At 36.1% G+C, this 22,962-nt stretch overlaps 1 protein-coding gene across 4 annotated transcripts in view; it reads right to left on the reverse strand.

Annotated features, from left to right (window-relative positions):
- Positions 1–22,962, reverse strand: part of LOC145260476 (phosphonopyruvate decarboxylase-like) — a 187,750-nt gene that overhangs the window by 162,582 nt on the left and 2,206 nt on the right. The window lies entirely within an intron of this gene.

Raw genomic sequence — 22,962 nt, forward strand, 5'->3', positions numbered from 1 at the left:
GCAACGCTGGGTACCCAGGCTAGTCTATAAATATAAAAGCGAAAATGTATGTATGTATGTGTGTTCGCTTTTTTTGTGTGTCTACAAAAGGCTTCTTTCAGAGAAGCGGTCGCTCGCTTAACAACTTTTTAAAACTTTTTATATCACATACAAATCGTAATATCTCACAGTTAACAACGAAGCTCGCCTGTCTATTTAATTTGGTCGATTTCGGGAAGATAAATATTCAATATTTGTCGCTCGCCGCATGTGGGTTAGTCTTTTTCCTATAAGATCTTGGGGGCGAGGAAAAAAGCGTTCAGCAGTAAATGAAATCCCGCAGTCAAACTGACCTCATTAACATTAAAACGAGCACCTGCTAAATCCAACTAATTAAATAAATTCAAACGTGTTTCCGTAAGCATGTCGCGGTTTGGCAATGGTTAACGTCGCACGTTTTTTTTTTTTTTTTCACAATTTTGCCTCAACGGTTCGGGTTTGATCCTCATACTTACTTTTTTTTTAACCCCCCCCCCCCACACACACCTCCAAACACCCGGGTACCCCTCGCTAGTATTATATAAAATACGCTGAAAAACATTGATAAACTGCAACTAGAAGAATTTGAAGCAAAATGTTCCACAATTTTCCGTTATTTCAGACATCGTAACAAGAAATTTATTGCTGTTCTCAACAATTTATGTGAAACAGTAGGTGTATCAGAATTTTGGGGGAATTTTTGACACCCCTGACACAAAACTGCGAATAAAATATTTAAAAAAAAACTTGTAATTTCTCTTTTTAAAGTGGGTTGTTTATTTTCTGTATGGAATATTCTTCCGAAATAAACTATTAAAGTTGTTTAAAAAATAATAGAAATATTATTTTTTACTTTTTAAAAAACAGTGTTTACAAAAACTTAGACACATCAGAACATGACAAAATTGGCGTTCAACGAGCAATTTTTTTTTTACATATGAAATCAATTGAATTTTACAAGTGAAATTTTTTTTTCAGTTTTTAAACTTTAAAAATCTATCAAAATTTTTCTATTGGTTCGATTTTTACGACATTTTCAGGGTCAATGTGAAATTTTATGCTCTTTCCAATAAACTGAATATAATATTTTAGAGAAACGTTTTTTTAAATTCACCCCCCCCCCATTTTGAAATGTCTATTAAAATTTAAATAATTAATTTACTCACCAAAGTTTTATATATCACAAATTGAAGATAAAAGATCAATAAATAAAATATTCTAATTTAAAACATCAAAGAAAATCAACGTGGTTTAAAAAAAAAAAAAAAAAAAGGTTTTACACTTTGGACTTTACATGTAAATTTCCAAAAAAACACTTCTTTTTTTTAAGAAGTGTTTTTTGGAAAGTTACATGTAAAGTCCAAAGTGTAAAACCTTTATTTTTAGACCACGTTGATTTTTTTTTTTTTAATGAAAGCTCATGTTATGCTTATATTGGCAAGTAAATATCGGATACTGACGACAATTTTTTCTATTTCCTTCAATGTTTTCTTTTTTTAGATATTTAAAAAAAAATCCACTCGATACAGTAGAAATAAAATATATTAATCAAAAACTCGTGCATTTCATTAAAAGAATAAAAAAAATCGGTCGACTGCGTTTTTTGTTCAACGGCAAAAACTTATAAGTGAATGTGTGTATTTTTCACCTACGGAGTCACCAAAATACTTATTTTGGTTAACAGCACGCAATAGAAAGAGACATTAATTATTGCCTTTAGAAGCTACCGGAAGATAAACGCAAAAAAATCAGAAATTTGTCTCCCTTTATTTGAACAGTGAAAAGATCTGAGTTCGCATTTTTTTGCAATCCTTGTTTAAAAAAGTATTTTATTTAAAAAGGACATGGAATATAAGTATAAATATGGATAAATTCTTAACAATGAACACTGGAAGTACTCGTTGAATAGTATTTTTATAGGTAAGTGATGTTTTGGAATTTATATATATTTTTTATAATCGAAGTAAGTAAAATTTCGTTGATTTTCTTTAAATCTTTTTTAAAGAAAACCGATTTAAAAAAAACAAATATTGCATAATTTGCTATTAAATCTGTTATTTTTTAAAATTTGGTCTTTGCTCCTTTAATTGATAAAAAATTAGGGTTTGAATTACATTTTTCAAGAAGTTATAAGCTTGGAAAGACAGTAAGTCTAAATATTCTAGTGTTTACCACGAATTTTTAAGGACAATTTCTGACACTGCTAGCGAAGTAGCATTGTTCCAATTTCTCATCCTTAAAAACAAGTACCGAAATCAATTAAATGTGGAATACCATTTGAGATGTTTCATATCGACAACAGAGCCCACCGTGGAACTGCTAGCAAAAAATAGTGCAACATCATCTGTCTCATTAAGGTCAGCTCATAAACATTCTTAACATGACGCTGGAAATTTGCATGTTCGAATAATTCTGAATTGATTTGCAATGAATTTTTGTAGCAGCTTTGGAATCTTTTATGAATAAATTTGAGATTAATCATAGATTTACAGAATGTCGCACTTCACGAAAAATCTATAACTCAACCATCGCAATATATGGCAGACTGTTGTACAAAAAAGTGAATGTCTATCAGTGATGGGACGATTCCAATACTTTCCTCGATTCCGATATAATTTCCGATTCCGATTCTGTATAAACTCTAAATATTTAACTATGAAGTAATTATTTTTCCCAATTATAGTAAAAAGCATGTTAAATGTGCAGATATTTTCTCAGCTGCAAAAAATACACTTGTAAGCGTAGATCTATAGATTTTAGTTTTACTATTAGTTAAAAAATCAATAAACATTTATAATTTTATCTTTACTACCAGCGGCATGTGTCTTGGGAAGCATACATCTTGAGAAGACATTGAATCAGCACGTTGCCAAGTCGCCACTAATTGTTGATGGAAAGACGGTTGAGGAAGTTGAAAGCTATATCTAATAGGGAAAGAAAATTACAAAAGACGGAGATCTCTTTCCTGGGATAAAGAGAAGGGCAGCATCGGGATGGGCAGCTTTTGGGAAAGTGGAGAATATCATGAGAAGCTGAAAAGCAAATATGTCAATCAAAGGGAAGATCTTCAATGATTATATACTACCTGTGATGATCTACGGTAGTGAAACATGGGTCCTGATAACTCGCTGAAGTGAAATCTTGGCAGTAGCACAAAGGAAGATGGAGAGGATAATGTAAGGCATCACTCTACTAGACAGAAAGACAAACATCTGGATCCGCCAACAAAGAAGAGTTATTGACATCAATACTGCCATCAAAACATCCAAACACAGATGAGCAGGACACGTAGCCAGACAACATGACAACAGATGGTCAATTAGGAGAACGGAATGGACACCTCCTGAACATAAGAGGCCCAGACGAAGAAGTAGATGGAGGGACGACCTGATGCAACACATGGGTCCCACATGATAGCTAACAGCTCGAGACAGAGATAGATGGCTAAAGTCCAGGGAGGGGTTCCTCGTTCAGTGATAAAACCCTTGTTGATTTGTTGATTTGATTTGACCAGCAATGGAAAATTTTTTTTTTAGCAGAGTTAAATAAAAAAAGAACAAATAAAAGAATCGCTTATTGGTATCAGAAAGTAGGTACTAACTTTTCCATTTCCGATACCCCTAAAAGTTCGGATTTTTTTCAGATTCCTGATTCCGATTAATCGTTCCAACACTAATGTCTATACAAGATATTTTAAAGATTGGGGTCGCTTCCTGGCTCCTAAAATACGTCGCCATATTTGAAAAGGTTGTAAACCGCTAGTTTACATCATTAAAGACGCACCCCTCCTTCTTTGAATACTTTAAGACAATCACGGTTACGTTTTTGTTTTGAGGAGTGTTACCTCTTGATTATATGCGTTATCTATTTAATAACTACTTAAAAACGATCAAATGATTATGTATAACCTTTAATACATTTATTTAACAATCTTACAGACTAAATGATAATGCAGAAGAGACTGAACAACTATTTCTTTGAAGACATTTCTTTTCAGATCAATAAGCACATGCTATCCAGTTACTTGTCATAATCATTGCGAGTTGCAATGTCACAGGACAGGAAGTACAAGGACAATCCCTAACCTCACTAATGATTACCAAAAATGCATGCTTTTTCTACATGTTGCACAGCTGCTGCTGATAGTAATGGTTTGGCGTACCTGATTGGTTGGCAGAAACTGACAGATGTGTATTCTTTATAACATTTATGCATAATCACATTGACACATCAGTTTCTGTTAGGTCGCCAAATTGAAGCAACATTGAGTCTAGCCAGTACTAATATAGATAAACATTTAGGAATAGCAGGTGCTGTATGTTATCTCTGCTTATCTCGGCATTGTTTCTAGTTGTTCTGGAGTTCTTGCCACTGGAATCAGATAATGCCAACTTAGGAGAGATGTGGTTAGAGATTGTGCAACCCTTGCTCCAAAAATACATGCGCAGAGATTTTTTATGTCGATAGGACATTGGCTTAATGCCAATAAGAGACCTGTGAAGATCCACTGGGCATGGGATTGTCAGCCAATAAGTAGATCCCATAATGGAATGAACAGCTTTATGTTAAACAAAAAAGCATATAAGCTCCTGTTTCATACAATTGTCTGGATCTCTTTTGCACTTGGAATATTAGTTAGGTAAGACTTCAGGTTTGCACTTAAGGGAACAACGAGGATACTAAATAGAGTTCTCGACTGGTTTTTAAAAAAAGCAGGGCAATGTTGGCAGCTGGTTTGGTTGCCCCATACCCAATGTTATAATCTTCAAAGGAAGAAAATGAGAAAAAAAGCCTGTTTCATACAATTGCTGCCTGTAGATTATATACATTACATATTAGTTAAAATGAACGACCTCACATCTTCAAAAGTTAAGATTATTTTATTTTATTTTTTTTTTAATTGCATCTCTTCGATATTCTGGCAATTTTGGGAGCTACCAGAAGACATTTGAACTTGTTGAACCAGATTTATCTCCCTTAGAGATATATTTTCAGTTTTAATACTGATGCAAGAATTGGTACTCTTATTCTAGTCATATAGTAATAAATTCAAAAGAAGACAAATTTCTGGCAAGACTTTCAAGATATACGGACGTCTGTCCATCATGTTTCTTCTGGGCAAGTTTTTTTTTGTTTTTGTTTTTTGTTTGTTTTTCTCATTGAGTCATCAAACTCTCAGACTCTGGTCGGCGTAAATTATTTTTTGCCTTTGAAATTCGATGTAAGTAAAATTACATATTCAATGCATCTGTGCATGCTCTATTTTCTTGCATCTGCAATGTGTGTTTTCACCTGCATCAGCCAAATGTGAAAGTATAGTAGAGATTTTATTGTTATTTAGAAACGCATGCAAGAGTAAAGTTTTATTCATTTAAAAATAAGAGTGGACTGCTTTTTCTTCTTCCATAAATTACTTTTGTCCATGTAGATTTGAAGCTACATATTTAAACGCTCGAGTATCTAAGGTCTCTCTGTACAGGGGTTTGTCAGAACAACCTGGCATGAGGATACTTTTCCATTGAAGTAAACCCTGACCAAATATTCAAAATCACATAGTATTCGCTGCCCAAATAAGATCTCAAAATGGCTAATTCATATTAGCTTTTACAAGGAATGGAGCACCTTCTCCAAGTGATGTTACCTCAAGTAATAACACGAAGCTGGATACTCCACCAGACTAGATAAATTCTTTTCCTGGAATCCAGTAAGACCAAGAGACCAAAATAAAAGATATACTACAACGTATAAAAATGGTTAATTGGGGAGAGGAAAATTATGTTCTCAATTTCCTTACTAACTCATTGTTTGAGAGATAAAGAACTTTAATGGAACATTCAGATATCTATGTATCTCATATAGAGTTCAAGTGTTAGCCCCAGGTTGTGGGCCCCTTGATTTCTGAGAACTTCGACTGAAGTAAAATAAAACAAAAATATGAGGTAGATGTGTGGCGTAAGTTTCAAGGATAGGAAGTGTTGCTTCACGAGGGAAGAGAGACAAAAGAAAAATATTTATCACATGTGGCAGCACGTTCCTGAATAATTTCGTCAATACCACCAGACACAATCGGGAACAACTCCATCAATTTGAACCCAAACAACTCCATTAATTCGACATAATCCCAAACAACTCTCTCAATTCAAATATGAACACCTCCTGCAATTTGATATGGCATGATCCCAAACAACTCCATCGACTCAAACCTGAACACCTCCGACAATTTGATACGACACGTCCCAAACAACTCCATCAATTCAAATCTGAAAACTTCTGACAATTTGATATGACACGTCCCAAACAACTCCATCAATTCAAATCTGAAAACTTCTGACAATTTGGCACAGCATGATCCCAAACAACGTCATCGTTTCAAACCCAAACACCTCCGACAATTCGACATGATCGCGAACAACTGACTCAACACGACACGTTACCAGAGCAACCTTGGCACTTATTCTCCAAATGACTCTGGTATCGTCTTTTTATAGCCTTTGGACGAACTCATTTTCGATGTAAGTGGACTCGACTAAGACATCAGTATACAATTCTTGAGTGCTTTTGTGCCTGCTTGTCACAGGAAATCATCAGAAGAGTTGAGGAATAGATTGCACATTCCTAACGGTTGATGTTTTGTGCCAGAATAGATTGAGGTGGTATGGGCATGTTGAAAGAATGGATAATGCAAATCAAGTCATCAGATGTAGGCTTATTAAGGTTTAGAGGAAAGAGTAGACGATGTAAGACATGGAGTCAATTAAGGATGATCTTATGAAGTTACGATAATCTTTCTCCCTCCCTCCACATTTACAATGTTTTACCTTCTCCCTCTCCCCCATTATCTCGTTCCATTTGAATCAACAATCAAATTTATATGCATTAGTATATTTTTTTTAGTACATTTTCACCCCAAACAAGGCACAGTGCCACTTTGATGTAGGGGCTACTATCGGGCCATAATTTGAAGGGATACTATGTAGGGAGTTGAGCAGCAAGATGCCTGTTTACATTACACTTGAACTTCTGCAAGTCAGTACAGTTGGTGAAACAGAAATCTGGAAGGGAACCCCAAAGTCTGGGGAAGAAACTATTAGAGTAGAACGCTTTCTGACATCTGGAGATCTTTACTGTGTAGGGGTGGGATTTTGCTGCTTGTCAGGTTTGTCAGGGGTATTCACCTTGAGGGGGTACAAGGGCTTGTAGTTTGTCATAGCATCCACCATTAAAATACTTGTAAAACAGGCAGAGGGATGCTACATTTCGTTGATGGGGCAGAGGTTGAAGCTTAGATGATAGTTCGGGATTTATTAGGTTGGCGACTCTCTTTTGAACCTGGTCCAGGAGTGAGAGACTAGCAGCAGATGCACGAGCCCAAATGTGACAACAATACTCCATACATGATCGTAGAGGTGCAGGATACTTTCAGGCATAAGTAACTTTCTAGCATGATAGAGAGAGCCCACCTTCTTTGCAGCGGCCCTGGCAATGCCCTCGATGTATCTGTTCTAACTCATGTTCCCTGTGAACGTTAAGTCGAAGAGTTTGAACAAAGTACTTTCAGGTAACGTATCTTTAGGCATATCTATTAGTGATTGAGAAGGTTTCTTGTAATTATTAAAGGAAACAAGCTTAGTTTTGGCAGCATTGAACGTTACCATCCATTTTTGTACCCATTCCACTACAGATTGGAGATCTTCCTTTAGGGTTTCCCCCATTGCCTTGAATATGTGTTCATTCGTTTTCCCCTCGTGCCTGTTACAGAGCGTGGTGTCGTCAGCAAATATACCCATCTCAGAGACAATTTTATCAGAGGTCATTTATGAATATATTTTTATATTGTCATTCTTTTATTTTTGTCTTTTATATAAGCTCCTCCTCAATTGTTGAGCTTTGCATTATCCAGATAAGCCTCCTTTTAAGGAATTTCCCTAATTCTCTTTGTCTCCTCCATATATATATATATATATATATATTACAACAGAAAAATGCGAGCATGAAAAGTAATATGGTTAAGCTTAAACATGGAGAATTGATTATATAATGTTATAAATTGAATTTTGAAAAAAAATTTATTATATTTTTACTAGAATATCTTGTTCTTTTCTTTTCCGTGTTTAAACTTTACCATATTACTTTTCATACTCGCATTTTTCTATTGTACCTATTTACAATGCCTCCCCATGGGACAGAGTTAGACACCAGGGTCATTTTTTAACGTGGAGAAAAGGTACAAAAATAAAAATTGTCTCAGTCGTGAAGGATTTCTCCTCCACTGAAAGAGAACGAGAAATGGAAGTGCCGCACCTGAAGAACAGATACTACACTTTGATCTTGGCCATCTATTGTACCTATTTACTATGCCTCCCCACGGGACAGAGTTAGACACCAGGGTCGTTTTTTATTGTAATCCATGATTTTTACAGGCTTCCAGTAAATTCACGTGTTCAGTCTTATATTTTTGCCCCAATAACATAACGATATGTAAAACAATGTACGGCACTCGTCTGCTTTCATTCTCTGTTTCACTTATAACTTCTGTTTTCCCAAGAGCGTTGAAGCGACGTGGTTGCTATGGAAACCAGTTACAAAAAAATGTCGCTCACCTCCTTACGTTTTTTTATGATTTTGAACACTAGTAAATTCATCATAACTTTTGTTTTACTGAACGAAAATTAAAAAAAAATTTTTTTTTCACAATATAGCTGAGAGGGTGATCTATAAACTGTAATAATTGTTTGAAATTCGGTCGAAAAATGAGTGAGCAGTTCTAAATGACTAAAACTGCCACTTAACTACCGTGTTTGAATGATAGTCGGGTTTCGATCCTGGCTTGAGGTAGTTGTCTATCTAGCCATACTGATGAGCTGTGATAAAGCGAAACAGTACTGTATGTGGATGACATATATATATATATATATATATATATATATATATATATGTGTGTGTGTGTGTGTGTGTGTGTGTGTGTGTGTGTGTGTATACGGCACAATCAGGTTGAGTTGGGAAGGTTGGGCACTGTATGTATGATGCCGAATCATAGAAATTTCAGTAATACCGAAAAGTGTGATTGGTTCTACACAGAGCCTTCACCACTATAAACAAATCATGTGTGTGGATTTGCAAGCAACACATCGAAATTGACGAGAATGTCCATCATCATCATCATATAGTCTTGGATGTTTTTCAAACTTTAAAACAGTTTTTTCTTTAAAAAGAAAACAAAACTTTTAGTTTCAAGTCCAAGTACTTCGTTGTGAAACTTCTTTGCTTCTAAGTCAATTAAACTTTTGCAATCATTAAATAATAAAAAAAAAATCCTACCCAATTTTCACCATTCTCTCGACAACCATTTTACACTCATTAATCCTTATCCTCGAGTGGCCTTCAGACCTTGATAAAAAGCCGCATTAATTGCTCGAGTCAATATTGTATTATTAATTAAAACTATATTAAGTGATACAAAAAAAAAGCATTGTTAATAAACTATTTAATAATGAAAAGGAAACCATACAACTTCACGTTGGCCACATCTACATTAAAGTTTGTAATGACTAGGGCTACGACAACAGAATATTTTTTTCATTGTTTTGACTCTCGAGTGTGTATGCGTTGATATCTTATGTTTTTATATAGAGTGTGATGTGGTTATCGGTTAATTAACTGTGTCTGTGTCGGATATATACTTGAGAATCAAAACAATAATAAGAATATGCTGTTGTCATAGTCCTAGTAATGACTGTCCAACATGTTATCATCAATTCTTTCAGAGCTCTGTGATAAGCATGCGCGGATGTGTTCAAGAAATGTATGCCAATGTCTTAGTCAGGCCTATCTATGGCAAAAATGAGTTCACCCGAAGTAAAAAGCCGATATCGGTCATTCAGGGAATAACTGCCGAGGTTGCTCTGGTAACGTGTCGTGTTGAGTCATTTCGTTTGGCATTGTGTCGTGTCGAATCGATGGAGTTGTTTAGGATTGTATTGTGTCGAGTCGACGGAAGTGTTCAGGTTCGAATTGACAGTTGTTCAAGATCGTGTCGGGTCATATTGGTCGAAATTGTGCGGGACAGTGCTGCCTGCCGCGTGTGAATTTTTTTTATTTTTCTTCCTTCGTGAAGCAACAGGTTCTATGAACAAATTTATCTTTAATGACCTTTGACAACTAAATATATTCATTTACTAGCCAAAACTATGTGATTTTTGAAATATGACATGATTGTTCCGTGACAAGTACATACATCATACAGATTTTTCTGCGTCTTTTTTTTTTTTTTTCTAATAATTGTAATTTTAAACATGCACTGAATTTCATGTTGAGACTTGAAGGTATAAACATTCGAATTTCTTCAGATGCCCCCCCCCCGCATTTAATTGCCTTCGTTAAAAAAAAAAAAAAAGAGTTTGTTTTATTAAATCTTTTATTGTTTAAATAATTTGACTTTGCTCGTTTTATTAAAAAAAAATAATAAAAGTTGAAAAGACATTTTGGTAAGCTTGGGTAAAAAAAAAAAATGTTGAAAAAAACAAACAATCGTCAGAAGATAAGCGTTTTATTATTTCTAGTCGCCACTCGTAAATGAGATTGTTCACTCGCAATGTAAAATTTTAATCTATTCAAATGTTATTATTTGAGCGCAGTCATAATTTGGGTGATCGATAGCACCGACTGTCTTTTAAGATATCTCCACAGAAAACATTCCAAAAGGGATGGGCCTGGCAAATAAGTAAGCTGTACAACAAAAGATGAGCCGGTCTTCACGGAAGTACCAATGAATTTATTTGAGTGAAACATTGGAATAATGCAGGGTTGCTCCATTCTGTTATTAAATCACAGAAGTATTTTAATGAAATGTATTCTGGCGGACTCATAGAACTTATTCCTCTTTCATATATATACTCCCAACTAACCCGGCAAATAGCAAAATCCCACCCCTTCACTGTTGAGATGCTGGAAAGTTTGAATGTAATATAAACAGATATCTTGCTGCTGAACTTCCCACAGTCCCCTGTTTTCTGCGTCTTTTACATAGAATGATGTGGTTATCGATTAATTAACTGTGTCTAACTGTGTCGGGTGTTTCAAAAGTCTTGGGAACATTACAACTTAAATTAATAGCTTATGTTCCCAAGACTTTTGAAACACCCTGTATACTTGAGAATCAAAACAGTAATAAGAATATTCTGTTGTCATAGTCATAGTAATGACTCTCCAACATGTTATGAGGAATTCTTTCAAGAGCTCTGTGGAAGATTGTTGTAGCAGCAGAGCTTCTGCGACTTTTTCATACCAGCTGAGGTGTGACATGATCGACTCTTAAATAGTAACCTCTTACGTGTAAGTTGCAATATGCGTTCTTTAAGGGTTAAAAAAAAAGAAAAAGAAACAGTATCCACGTCTTGCATAAATTTTCATAGGAAGGATAATAATGATAAAACGTATACATCTTTGCAGAACACTGTACAAGTTCAGGATATCTGTGAATAATGCGGGAGCTAAGAGGGTTGGAAAACAGAAGAAACGGTACAGGGATTATTTGAAGAAGAATATGAAAAAGCAAAGGGCATTGAATTGATCACAGAATATGGGAGAGGAGTGCACTCGAGAGAGCAGAGTAGAGGAATGGAATAAAGATTGACATGGAAAGGTTCGAAAGTGAACGGCATCAGCATGTTGAAGAACTGAGAACACCAAGAATAGTGTGCTGTGAATATCAACCACGCGCACAATTGCCAAATGATAACCTATGTGACAAAACATGTTGAATAGCAGGGGTATATATTTAAAGATGACGGAGACATATATAACAATGATGAGGGAGGCATTTATACCAGGTCTTATAACCCCGATATTAGAATGATAATGAGATTTATATATATTGCATCATCACGACGATTGTGACTTCCTGAGGGGAAAGACATTTATATATCAGACAGAGGATTGTTCTTCTTAACATATACCGAGGAAAGGGTGATAGGATGCACAGTTCTTAACAGAGAGGAGGGGAGATACATAATCTTCGAAGGGTTACACAATATTCATTATAAGATGATAAACACAATTACCTTTCGTTCGTGATGAAGGATGTGACACAAGACAAAAGTTACAACATAATGATTTCTTTAATCATCTGATCGACCGGTCGATTGACATCAGGAATTCAAACTTGGATCTACATAGTCTAAATGTTCTCCCTTCGCTTCCGAGAGATTAACTGACCAACTCTCTGGCTCTCTTGCTTACTGACTTGTTCCGACTGACTAAAATCTGAACCCATAATATGGAGAAATATCCTTTGTCTATGACATCAGAAGTGTGTTTTTCAAATGTGACCAATTTTACGCTGCTTTACATATGTTTGTCCAAACACACTTCTGGCGAACAAAAGAATCCTCAGTTCTAATCTAACCTATTTTTAAACAATTTAATTTGCATTTTTCATTCTTTTACTGACATATTTAATATTCACATTTCTAAAATAATTAACAATAGACTTAATTTCTAACCTTCCATTTCTTAGCCTTCTCTATAGGGTTCGATTCTAGGCTTATCCTAATCTCATTTCCACTTATCTAATGTTCTTCTTATTTACATGGAAATGGGACAACCCTTTTCTATGTAACAAACGTTCAGATCTGAAATTGGACCGTTTCCTCATATGAAAACTTACAACAGGGCTCTACGGACAAATTTATCTTTAGTTTACCTTTAACAACTAAATATTTTCCTTTACTAGGCAAACAGAAAAATTACTGGTGAACCCCACATCATTTTTGGAATATGACATCTTCATTCCGTAACGAATATGTACATTATAAAAGATTTTCTGTATTTTATTTTACTTTTAAGCAAGTGCAATTCTAAATATGCAACAAATTTTATGTTGGGACTTGAAGACGTAAACATTTGAATTTCTTCAGATTTTATTTTTTTGAAATAGCCTTCATTAAAAAAAAAAAAAAAGTATATAGTTCTATTAAATTATTTTTTTAAAAATAATTTGACTTTGCTCGTTAAAAAAAAAAAAGGGGTTGAAAAGATACTTTTCATTCAATAATGAGCTTTGGAAGATTGTTGCTGAAAAAACAATCATCAAAAGATGAGCGATTTATTATGTCTAGTCGTTACTCGCAACGAGGAGTCCTGCACAAATGAAACCCTTTGAAATTTCTTGAAATTCATATACTCGATGATGATGATGATGATGATATGTAAAAGTCTGCAGTAAGATTTTGTAGCAGCAGAGCTTCTGCAACTTTTTCATACCCGCTGAGGTGTGACATGATCGACCCAAAAGAGGGAGCAAAAACTTAAAATTCACTATAAAAAAAAAAAAAAAAAAAAAAACAGGCAAACATGACTCTTTATTAAATATGGTGCACCCGGACGACAGCAAAAATCCCTGCTAAGAGAAAATAACAAAATAATAAATGACTGTGTTTTATTCATCTTTGGCTTATCCATCAGCAACAATGTCACTTTAAAAGTTGAGCGAAAACATATGTGGTGAGCCGGTACAACAACGCGAATTCATATTTTGGAGAATAAATGTTTACACCTCGAGGACAGCTCACCTGATCACGAGTGTGACCACGAAGGTTTGGTAAACAGCTCGCAACCTTTGCAAGTGCGATTGTGCGGGAATTCTAAAAGAGGACCGATCTAGATATGACGGAAGTGACACTGTCGTGGTTGATTGGTTGGAGGGAACACCCCCATGTTACCTTGCCCCGCACTATATAATCATATACAGAGCCAAAAACCGTCAGTCAGAGCCAGTCAATAAGAGTGATTCGGTTGAGAATTTGATTTCAAAGTTAGAAGTTGAGAGGGATCAAATACCCCACCCCCCATCTCCACGATGCCCCGTATTACTAATGCTGCACTGCTAAGAAAGAGTGTACTTGCAATAACCTTTATCCCTGAGTGGCTTCCGGGCCTTGATAAGTGGTGATCACTGTGTAAAAAAAAAAAAGAGAGAAGGCCTAAAGACTAATTGTCAACTTATATGAACTCAATACTTGTGAACTGTAAAGAGCATGTGTACATATCTATATATCTTTTTGCTTGAAAATTAATAGACGAGAAGGCGAGTTTGTTTTCTTTTCTCTTTGCATTGAGTTGTCTTCCTGCCGGAAGGCGAATTGTAAATCACTGTTTCTTTTTCCTTAGCGTGCGACTGACCAGCGAGGTAACGGCATAGTAACCCTGACGTGAGAGAAACTAACAAGCACCAGCCACGAATGGAAAACTGACCAGTGCAACCAACGGGTCCTACTACATTGAAAACGTCACATCTGGTCATTGTCGATCAGAATAGTGACTCGGACGAGATCAGAGGTCACAAGGTTCATGTCAGCAATGAATCACACAGATCAAGAGCTGCTGCAATAGCATCGAGCCTTTTGTTGAACTGAGATATGGTCTAGTTCGACCCTAAAACATGCATTCTTTCAGGCAGTATTTGCTCGCTTCGAGAGAGAAGAAGGTCATTTCCAATCAGCTGAGGTGACCCTTTAACGAGTCCATTCATAACAATTTTTGTACTGACCAGAGTGTCCACTTAGGGGAGCTGGCTTTACCAATCTTCCAACCTTGTGCCACATGTTATCTGAGTGGGAACCACGTAGACACCCAAGCATCCAGTGGAGCTTTGAAATAGAGGCTATTTCGGGATTTTTTTTTTTTTTTTTTTTTTTTTTTTTAAATATCTAATACTTTTTCATTTCGGTGAATATTAATGTTGGGATGATTAATTAAATCAGAAATCGGAAAAATCTTCACTTTTTGGGATATCAAAAAAAAAATGTATGCTTATTTTCTATGCAAAACGATTTTTTAAATTTTGTTTCTGAATTTTGGAGATGAAGATTGGTAAATCGTATGTTTTGGATTCTTCAAACTACTGTTCTCATCTTAAGTGCTTTTCTTTTTTTCACAACATTTTAGTCGGAGGTTACATCCACCGAAACGTTGCAAAAATACCTTTTTTTTTAATTTTTTTTTTATTACATTTTCACCCCAAACAAAGCACATTGCCACTTTGGTGTAGGGGGCTACTATCAGGGGCAACAACTACTGGCGCACTATGTAGGGATTTGGGCAGCAAGATGTCTGTTCACGTTGCACTTGAACTTCTGCATGTCAGTACAGTTGGGGAAGTAGGGGCCTGGAATGGAATTCCAGAGTCTAGCGGTTCTGGGGAAGAAACTACTGAAGTAGAAAGATCTTTTACATCTAGGGATCTCTGCTGTGTAGGGGTGGGATTTTGCAGCCTGTCGGGTCTGTCGAGGGTGTTCACGTCATGGGGGCACAAGTGCTTGCAGTTCGTTAGAGCATTCACCATTAAAATACTTGTAGAACAGGCAGAGGGATGCAACGTTTCATCGATGGGACAGAGGCTGAACCTTAGATGCCAGTTCAGGGCCTATCAGATTTGCGACTCTCTTTTGAACCTTGTCAAGGAGCGAGAGACTAGAAGCTGATGCACCAGCCCAAATATGGCAGCAATACTCCATACATGGGCGAATGGTTGCCTTATAGAGGTACAGGATACTTTCGGGTGTTAGTAGTTTTCTAGCACTGTAGAGAGAGCCCACCTTCCTCGCAGCGCTCTGCCCCCCCCCCGCTTTGTCCAGTGAATGGTATATACGTTCAGAGATTACAGTTAGGATGTCTGCTTTGGAACGGGCTTGTCTAAATCCATATTGTTATCATCTGTAAGGTGATGAACTAGAGCATTGTTAATTAAGGTCTCAAATGCAACCTCTCTCCCACAGAAGAGACGTTGCGAGCCTGTTCTTGTTTTATCGTTATTTCCATGGCAGATGCTCGTCTGAACTCCAATCTCTGGTCCCTCTTCGCCAATCTTTCACGAAAAACACCTGTCTAGCTGAATCCACTGTGAAAAATTTCTCCCACTCTATATCTGTGCCTAAATCAAAATGCAGATTCCATGAACAAAGCTTCTTTCTTAGAACTGCACGCCTGTGGAACTCTGTTCCGTCTGCCTGCTTCCCTCCGGACTACAACTTGGTTGTCTTCAAGTCCAATGTTAACAAATTCCTAATGAACCGCCCCCATAACAAGTAAACATATCAGCAAATCTCCTCACTAACGTAATGTACTTGCAATAACCCTTATCCCTGAGTGGCTTCCGGGCCTTGATAAGTGGTGATCACTGTGTAAAAAAAAAAAAAAAATATATTTTGGCAAAAAGTGGGAGGAGGCTAATGGGGCGATGATTTAATGGGTCAGTTCTTTCGCCAGAATTCTTGAATACTAGTACCACAGAAGCAGTTTTCCAACAGCCCGGAAAGCAAGATTCATTAAAGCATTTGTTGTAGAGTTTGGAAAGAACTGGAGCTACTTCGGCTGAGCACTTTTTTAATAGCACAGCTGGGATGAGATCAGGTCCACATGCCTTTGAAGCATCAAGGTTTTTTATGATAGCATGCACCTGAGCAGGGGTGATTTTCAGATCATCTAGCGTGGCGTCTGTCCGCATAGGAAATTCAGATAGCGGGTGGTTGGAAGGGTCCAGTGTGGAGTTTAAGGCAAACCGACTGGCAAGCATGTTAGTCTTTTCGGTTGCTGAGCAAACAACCTCGTGATTTTTGGTTAGTGGGGAAATTGTTGATTGCCCATTATTTACTACACTGTTGTAGATTTTCTAGAACTCACGAGTTCCTAGTTTTTGTGCTTTGATGCGTTTTTTAGTGGTTTCCGTAAATTCTCTCTTAGCTGTCGCTATTTCTTTCTTAACGTTACTTCTAGCTTCTATATACTTCTGTCTGATTGAACTGGACTTATGTCGGTTAAATCTGCGGTGTGCATGCTGCCTTTGAGCAATGGCAGTTGCGCAAGTCGAAGTAAACCATTGGGGAGAGTGGGGCTTGCTATAAAATTTCCGCATGGGAACATACGCTTCGATTGCAGTTTTGAACCAGTCAGTGGTCTCGTTTGCGCACTGTTCAGCAGGAAGAGAAAAAATATTTCCCGATGGGGCATCTCTGATAAGATCTCTAATGGCTTCTCAGTCAGCCTTTTTATAATATCTCGTTGTTTTGAGCACTGGCTCTTCAGTTTTGGCTCTAGAGTTTAGGGCGATTTCAACCATTATCACTGCATGATCAGCGTTCCCAAGTGAGCTGTCGGCATTCGTTATACAATTATCAGGAACTGTGGTCAAAAACAGATCTAAAAATGATGAGTGTTGTTCTTCCTGGTCAGGGAAACGGGTTGGAAAAGTAACAATTTGTGATAGGGAGTGAGATATAGAGAAGCTATGAGTTGTGCTGCCCGCTGCATCCGTGTAAGTAGAGAATCCAAGCCAGTTTTTGTGATGGACATTAAAGTCACCAAATACATGTACTTGTGCGCTAGTGTCGAGGGAGAGTGCTGTGTCTATGCTGTCAGAGACTTTGTTTATTATGGTGCAGTCTTTGGTCGAGGGAGAGCGGTAGAGAAAGTAAAAGTAGTTAATGTTGTGTTGCATGATTAAAGCACATAAAGGCTTGATCATCCGATTCTAGGTTTTTTTCTCTAATCAAGGGAAGGGTATTACGAATGTAAACTCCAAGTCCGTGCATGTGTCTGTCAGAGTCCTTACGGCAGAGTGGGAGATATCCAGGCATGTTAAAGTAGTTAGAGGGGATGGAGGAGTGTAGGTTAGTCTCACTTAGTGCTAAGATATCCGGAGTATTTGTTAGGAGAAATGCTTCAACATCAGCTTAATTAGTTCTAAGCCCACGGATATTTGTGAATGCAAGCCTCAAGGGAGGAAGCAAGTTGGATTTGTTTGTCAAAATGAGAACAATACGAAAAATCCAAATAATTTGGATATTTTTTTTTTTTACTTCTTTAAAACTTAATTTTCTATCACCCTGTACCAATGATAAAATGATAACTATTCATTGATTTTAAACTACCAGTAAAATATTAAATCTATAGAACAAGTGTATTTCTTCATTTGCAAAGTTGGGTGCTTCTTCGTTATTAGAGCGAAATTCAAAAATTGGATTTTAAGTAAAACCAATAGTATCTACTTAATTCACATGTCGTAGTAATGAATATATCCCAAAATTACGAATAACAAAAAATGATAAGGCAGAAAATTAATTATTAATGAAAACTATTTTCGAAGAGTTTTGCTAAATTTGCTTATGATTTCAGAAAATACTTACCTCCTTTGTTACGAGTCGAACTCTCCGTTTTTTTTTTGGGGGGGGGGGTTCGCTAATTATCTTCAAAAACTATTTTCATTGATAATTTTCGTGTTTTTTTTTTTTTAATGATATTTTGATATGTGAATTACTGTGACATGCCAATTAAGTTGGTTTTATTATGAGGGAGACAACTCTCTTTAACTAAGAGATTCGTTCGGTTTTTCATCTCAATTTAGGACGCTTAAACCGAGGATATTTGTTATTAAATCAAAACATTAAAAAAAAAAAAAAAAGCTGCGACGATTTTTTTTTCAAGTTGATTACATTAATAATATAAAGTCTAGTTTTTACGCGACTATTAAGAGAATCGTTTCTGTTTTCAGAAAATTTATGACGCTAAAACCGACAGAACAATGACAAATTGTAAAACAGCGCCGGAATAGATTGGGTAGTTATGCAAAGAAGGTACTGTGCGTTTTTTATATAGGATTTCCAAGTTAAATTAAATTTATATATATATATATATATATATATATATATATATATATATATATATATATATATATATATATTTTTATTTTTTGTGTACAGAAAGTTGTTAGTTGAGACAGGTCTCAACTAACAACTTTCTGTACACAAAATATAAGTACGCTCTTAAAATTTGGATTTTCCTTTTAATTGAGCACTCTGCTGGAATTTTTTTCCAAAAAAACTAATCATATATATATATATATATATATATATATATATATATATATATATATAAAATTCTTAAGTGAAAATACATAGTTTATTTAAATTCTTAAATGAAAATACAGAGTAGTTTATTTAAAAAAAACAAAAACATCGGTGATGCAATTTTGGTATTATTATACAAACACCGTGACAGCGTTAGGGTTAGGGTTAGGATTAGGGTTAGGGTTAGGGTTAGGGTTTAGGGTTAGGGTTAGGGTTTAGGGTTAGGTTTAGGGGTTAGGGTTAGGGTTAATTCGCTGTCACGGTGTTTGTATAGTTTTACCGCAATTTTAGTGCTAATGTAGAGACTGCCGCGCGCTATTTTTTTTAAATCGTATTTTCACGTTTAATTAAAGTTCTATGATATGTTTTTTTATTCAGTTGTAAGGTTAAAATACAGAATAGGTACAAAACACCCTCCTCTCCCCCACGTTAAGAATGGCTTTTTAAATAATAACGTTATTATTTCAGCACGGATCACTCTCTGCATGAGTACCGCAATTTTTTACTGAGTTTTTTTTTTTTATTTGATTAAAAAATACTTGATCGAATTAAGTGATTTTTCGGCGGACCTGAATGAGAATCACCCCCACCCCTATAATTTTAACCGGTATTCTGCACTTGGTATTTTTTTTTTTTTTTTTTTTTACGGCCTGACCTAGCGTAGTATAAATACCCGCCCCCCCAACCTCCCCATGTTAAGAACGGTTTTCGGCATAAACACCTTCAGCCTCAAAAACTATACTACATACTAAAACATACTATGCAAATCATAGGGGATTGATTTGATTCTCTTTCAGGTCCGCCGATTTTTCTTTTATAACAACTTCATTCCATAACAAACACATACATCATATATTTTTCGTTTATATATATATATATATATATATATATATATATATATATATATATTTGCTAAACTGCATGAGCACCCAAAAAATCTCGCTTCCTCGTGTTAAGAATGGATTTCTAAATAACAACGTTATTCTGCATAAGTACCGTAGATTGTTCCCATTTCGCGTTAATTTGTTACTTTATTATTATTATTATTATTATTATTATTATTATTATTATTATTATTATTATCGCTTGTACGAGGGGCATGCAATAAGTAATGATCCTGACCCACTTCCCATAGCAGTAGAGCAACGAAACTTGGCACAGTTATTATTCTTTCTCTACATAGGAACCATTCAGAGTTATGCATTTCTCCCATCGTTTGATGCAGCTCTGGAAACCGTTTTTGTAGAACACCCCAGGTTGGTCCTCCAATCAGGACGTGACTTCAGAAATCAAGGCTGCATCATCTGGGAAACGCTTTCCTTTCAAAGACAACTTCATAGATGGGAAGAGGTGAAAGTCAGAGGGTGCAAGGTCAGGAGAGTAGGGAGGATGGGGAAGGATTTCATAACCACACGCCCGTGCTTCTGATCTGGTGACATGTGAGTTGTGGACCGGAGCGTTGTCCTGCAGGAAGAGGGTACCTTTGCTGATCTTGCCCCGCCTCTTGATTTTGATAGCTTCCCTTAATTTCCTCAAAAATGAAGCATAATAGGCTCCTGTAATTGTGGTACCCAGAAGACTGAACATGACCTTGCCAGCGGAGGGCTGCACCCTTGCTTTCTTTGGAGGTGGTGAGTCCAAGTGCTTCCACTGCATTGACTGAGCTTTGGTCTCTGGATCATAGTGATGGACCCAGGTTTTATCCTGTGTAATCAGTCTTTTGAAAAACTTTGACTCATCTTGGCACATCTCCAAATTCATCCTCGAGCACTCGATGCGTTCTCGCTTCTGGAATGGTGTGAGCAACCTGGGAATCCATCTGGCAGACACCTTATGCATATGCAAATGGTCATGAATGATAGTTTCCACAGACCCTGTACGAATCTTGACATCTTGGGCTATTTGGCGAATAGTAATACGCCGATCTTCTAAAATGGCAGCCTCAACTTGATGGACAGATGCCTCATCAATGGCAGAAGGGGGGCGACCAGGTCTGGGAGATGTTTCCACAGACTTCCGGCTATGTTTGAATTCACGATGCAAGCGTTTTACAAGGTCATATGATAGGGCATTATCACCATAAGTTTCTTTCATTTCATTAAAAGTCTTCTATGGTGTGCGTCCTTTCAAATACAAAAACCGGATCACTGCTCGACATTCAACATGTTCCATTTCACACCTGACCCAGTTCGAACACCTGTAAAACAGAAACCACAATTAGTACAGAGCTGTAATTTGCCGCATAACCCGTAGAGATATAAATCATTGCACATGCAAAATTTCAGCTAGATCAGACAACTAGAAGTGGGTTAGGGGCATTACTTATTGCACGCCCCTCGTACTAGTAGTATAAAATGAACCGGTACTTGCGCAGTGTGCACTTCTGCCACCATGCTGAAATAACCTTATTTTGAAAGCCATTCTTAACACGGGGAGGGGGAGGGTGTTTTGTAACTCTTCTGTGCTTCCACCTAACAATTTAATAAAATGAAATAAAAAGGATATCGTGAAGCTTAAATTTAACCTGAAAAAACTATTTTAAAATAGCGCGGTGGAAAAAGTGCACAAGCACCAATGAACCTTCAACTTTAGGTGATTTGACATCACTTAAAACTAATCGTGGTGCTTATGCATTTATGTTACTGTGCTATTACAAATAGTATTTTCAAGTTAAATTCAAGTTTTACGACAGCTTTTTTTTTTATTAAAGTGTTCGGTAAAAGTACTGAATAATTACAACCCCCCACATGTTAAGAATGGCTTTCTAAATAACATTTCAGCACGGTAACATAAGTGCATGTGTACCTTAATTGTTAATCAACACTTAACTGTTATGCTACGAGTCCGGCCGAAATTCCGCACGGGCTCGAGTTGGATAAAATGCATCTGCAGAAAGTCGAAGGTTACATCGACTGAAACGACACGTTGCGAATATAGCAATCAGTAGGAGAATAGTAAAGTTTTACTGGGTTTGTATTACTGTACACATAGATTCGAAAAAAGTTGTCAGAAAACAAATATATAACAAATAAATGTTATCAAAGGCAAGATAAGTTACTTTTCTACCTAACTGGATATATTTTTCGTGTTTTTATTCAATGTAACATGTTTATTCAGCTCGAAAACCATACAGTGTTTACCGATGTATTGGAAAATTCAAGATGGCGTCTGACTCTCTCTTTAATACGGTAAGTTTCGGAAAAGGTGTTATAAATAAAAAATTGGATAAAATACTGTTAAAACTCGCTCAATAAATGTTACCGTGACATAGGTTGACATATATTCGGCGGGTTTTTAACCGTATTTTGTCTAATTTTTTATTTATAACATCTTTTCCCAAACTTACAGTGTTAAAGAGGGAGTGGGGCGCCATCTTGAATTTTCCAATCGGTAAATACTATGTTTTTCGAGCTGAATAAACATGTTACATTCAATAAAAACACAAAAAATATATCCGGTTAGGTAGAAAAGTAACTTATCTTGCCTTTGATAACATTTATTTGTTATACATTTGTTTTTTTGACAACTTTTTCGAATCTCAAATACAAACCCGTTTTACTTACTTTCCACCTTAACGATTTACCTTTAAAATGACGACTTTTACGTTTTCAGCGTCGCAAATTAAGATATGAAAACAGAAACGATTCTCTTAATAATTGTGTAAAAACTAAATTTTGCATTATTAATGTTATCAACTTTTTTACATTAAAAAAAAAATCATTGCGGCTTTCTTTTTTTTATGTTTCAATTTGATAACAAATATCGGCGGTTTGAGCGTCCTAAATTATGAGCTGAAAAACTGAACGAATCTTTTAGTAAAATAGAGTTGTCGGTAAATTTATACAAATACCGTGACAGCGAATTAGTAGAAAAAAATGTACCCTAACCCAGTTTTCAGATTCGTGTTCAGCACACCGAAACATAACAGAATACTACGTAAAAGATTTTACTAATTCGCTGTCACGATGTTTGTATAATAATACCGAGTTGTCTCCCTCAGAACAATAACAAATTGTAAAAGAGCTCCCAGACTGCTCCTTTTGGG

Source organism: Euprymna scolopes, chromosome 36, assembly GCF_053919585.1.
Source record: "Euprymna scolopes isolate OS-2025 chromosome 36, ASM5391958v1, whole genome shotgun sequence".
Lineage (NCBI taxonomy): Eukaryota > Metazoa > Mollusca > Cephalopoda > Sepiida > Sepiolidae > Euprymna > Euprymna scolopes.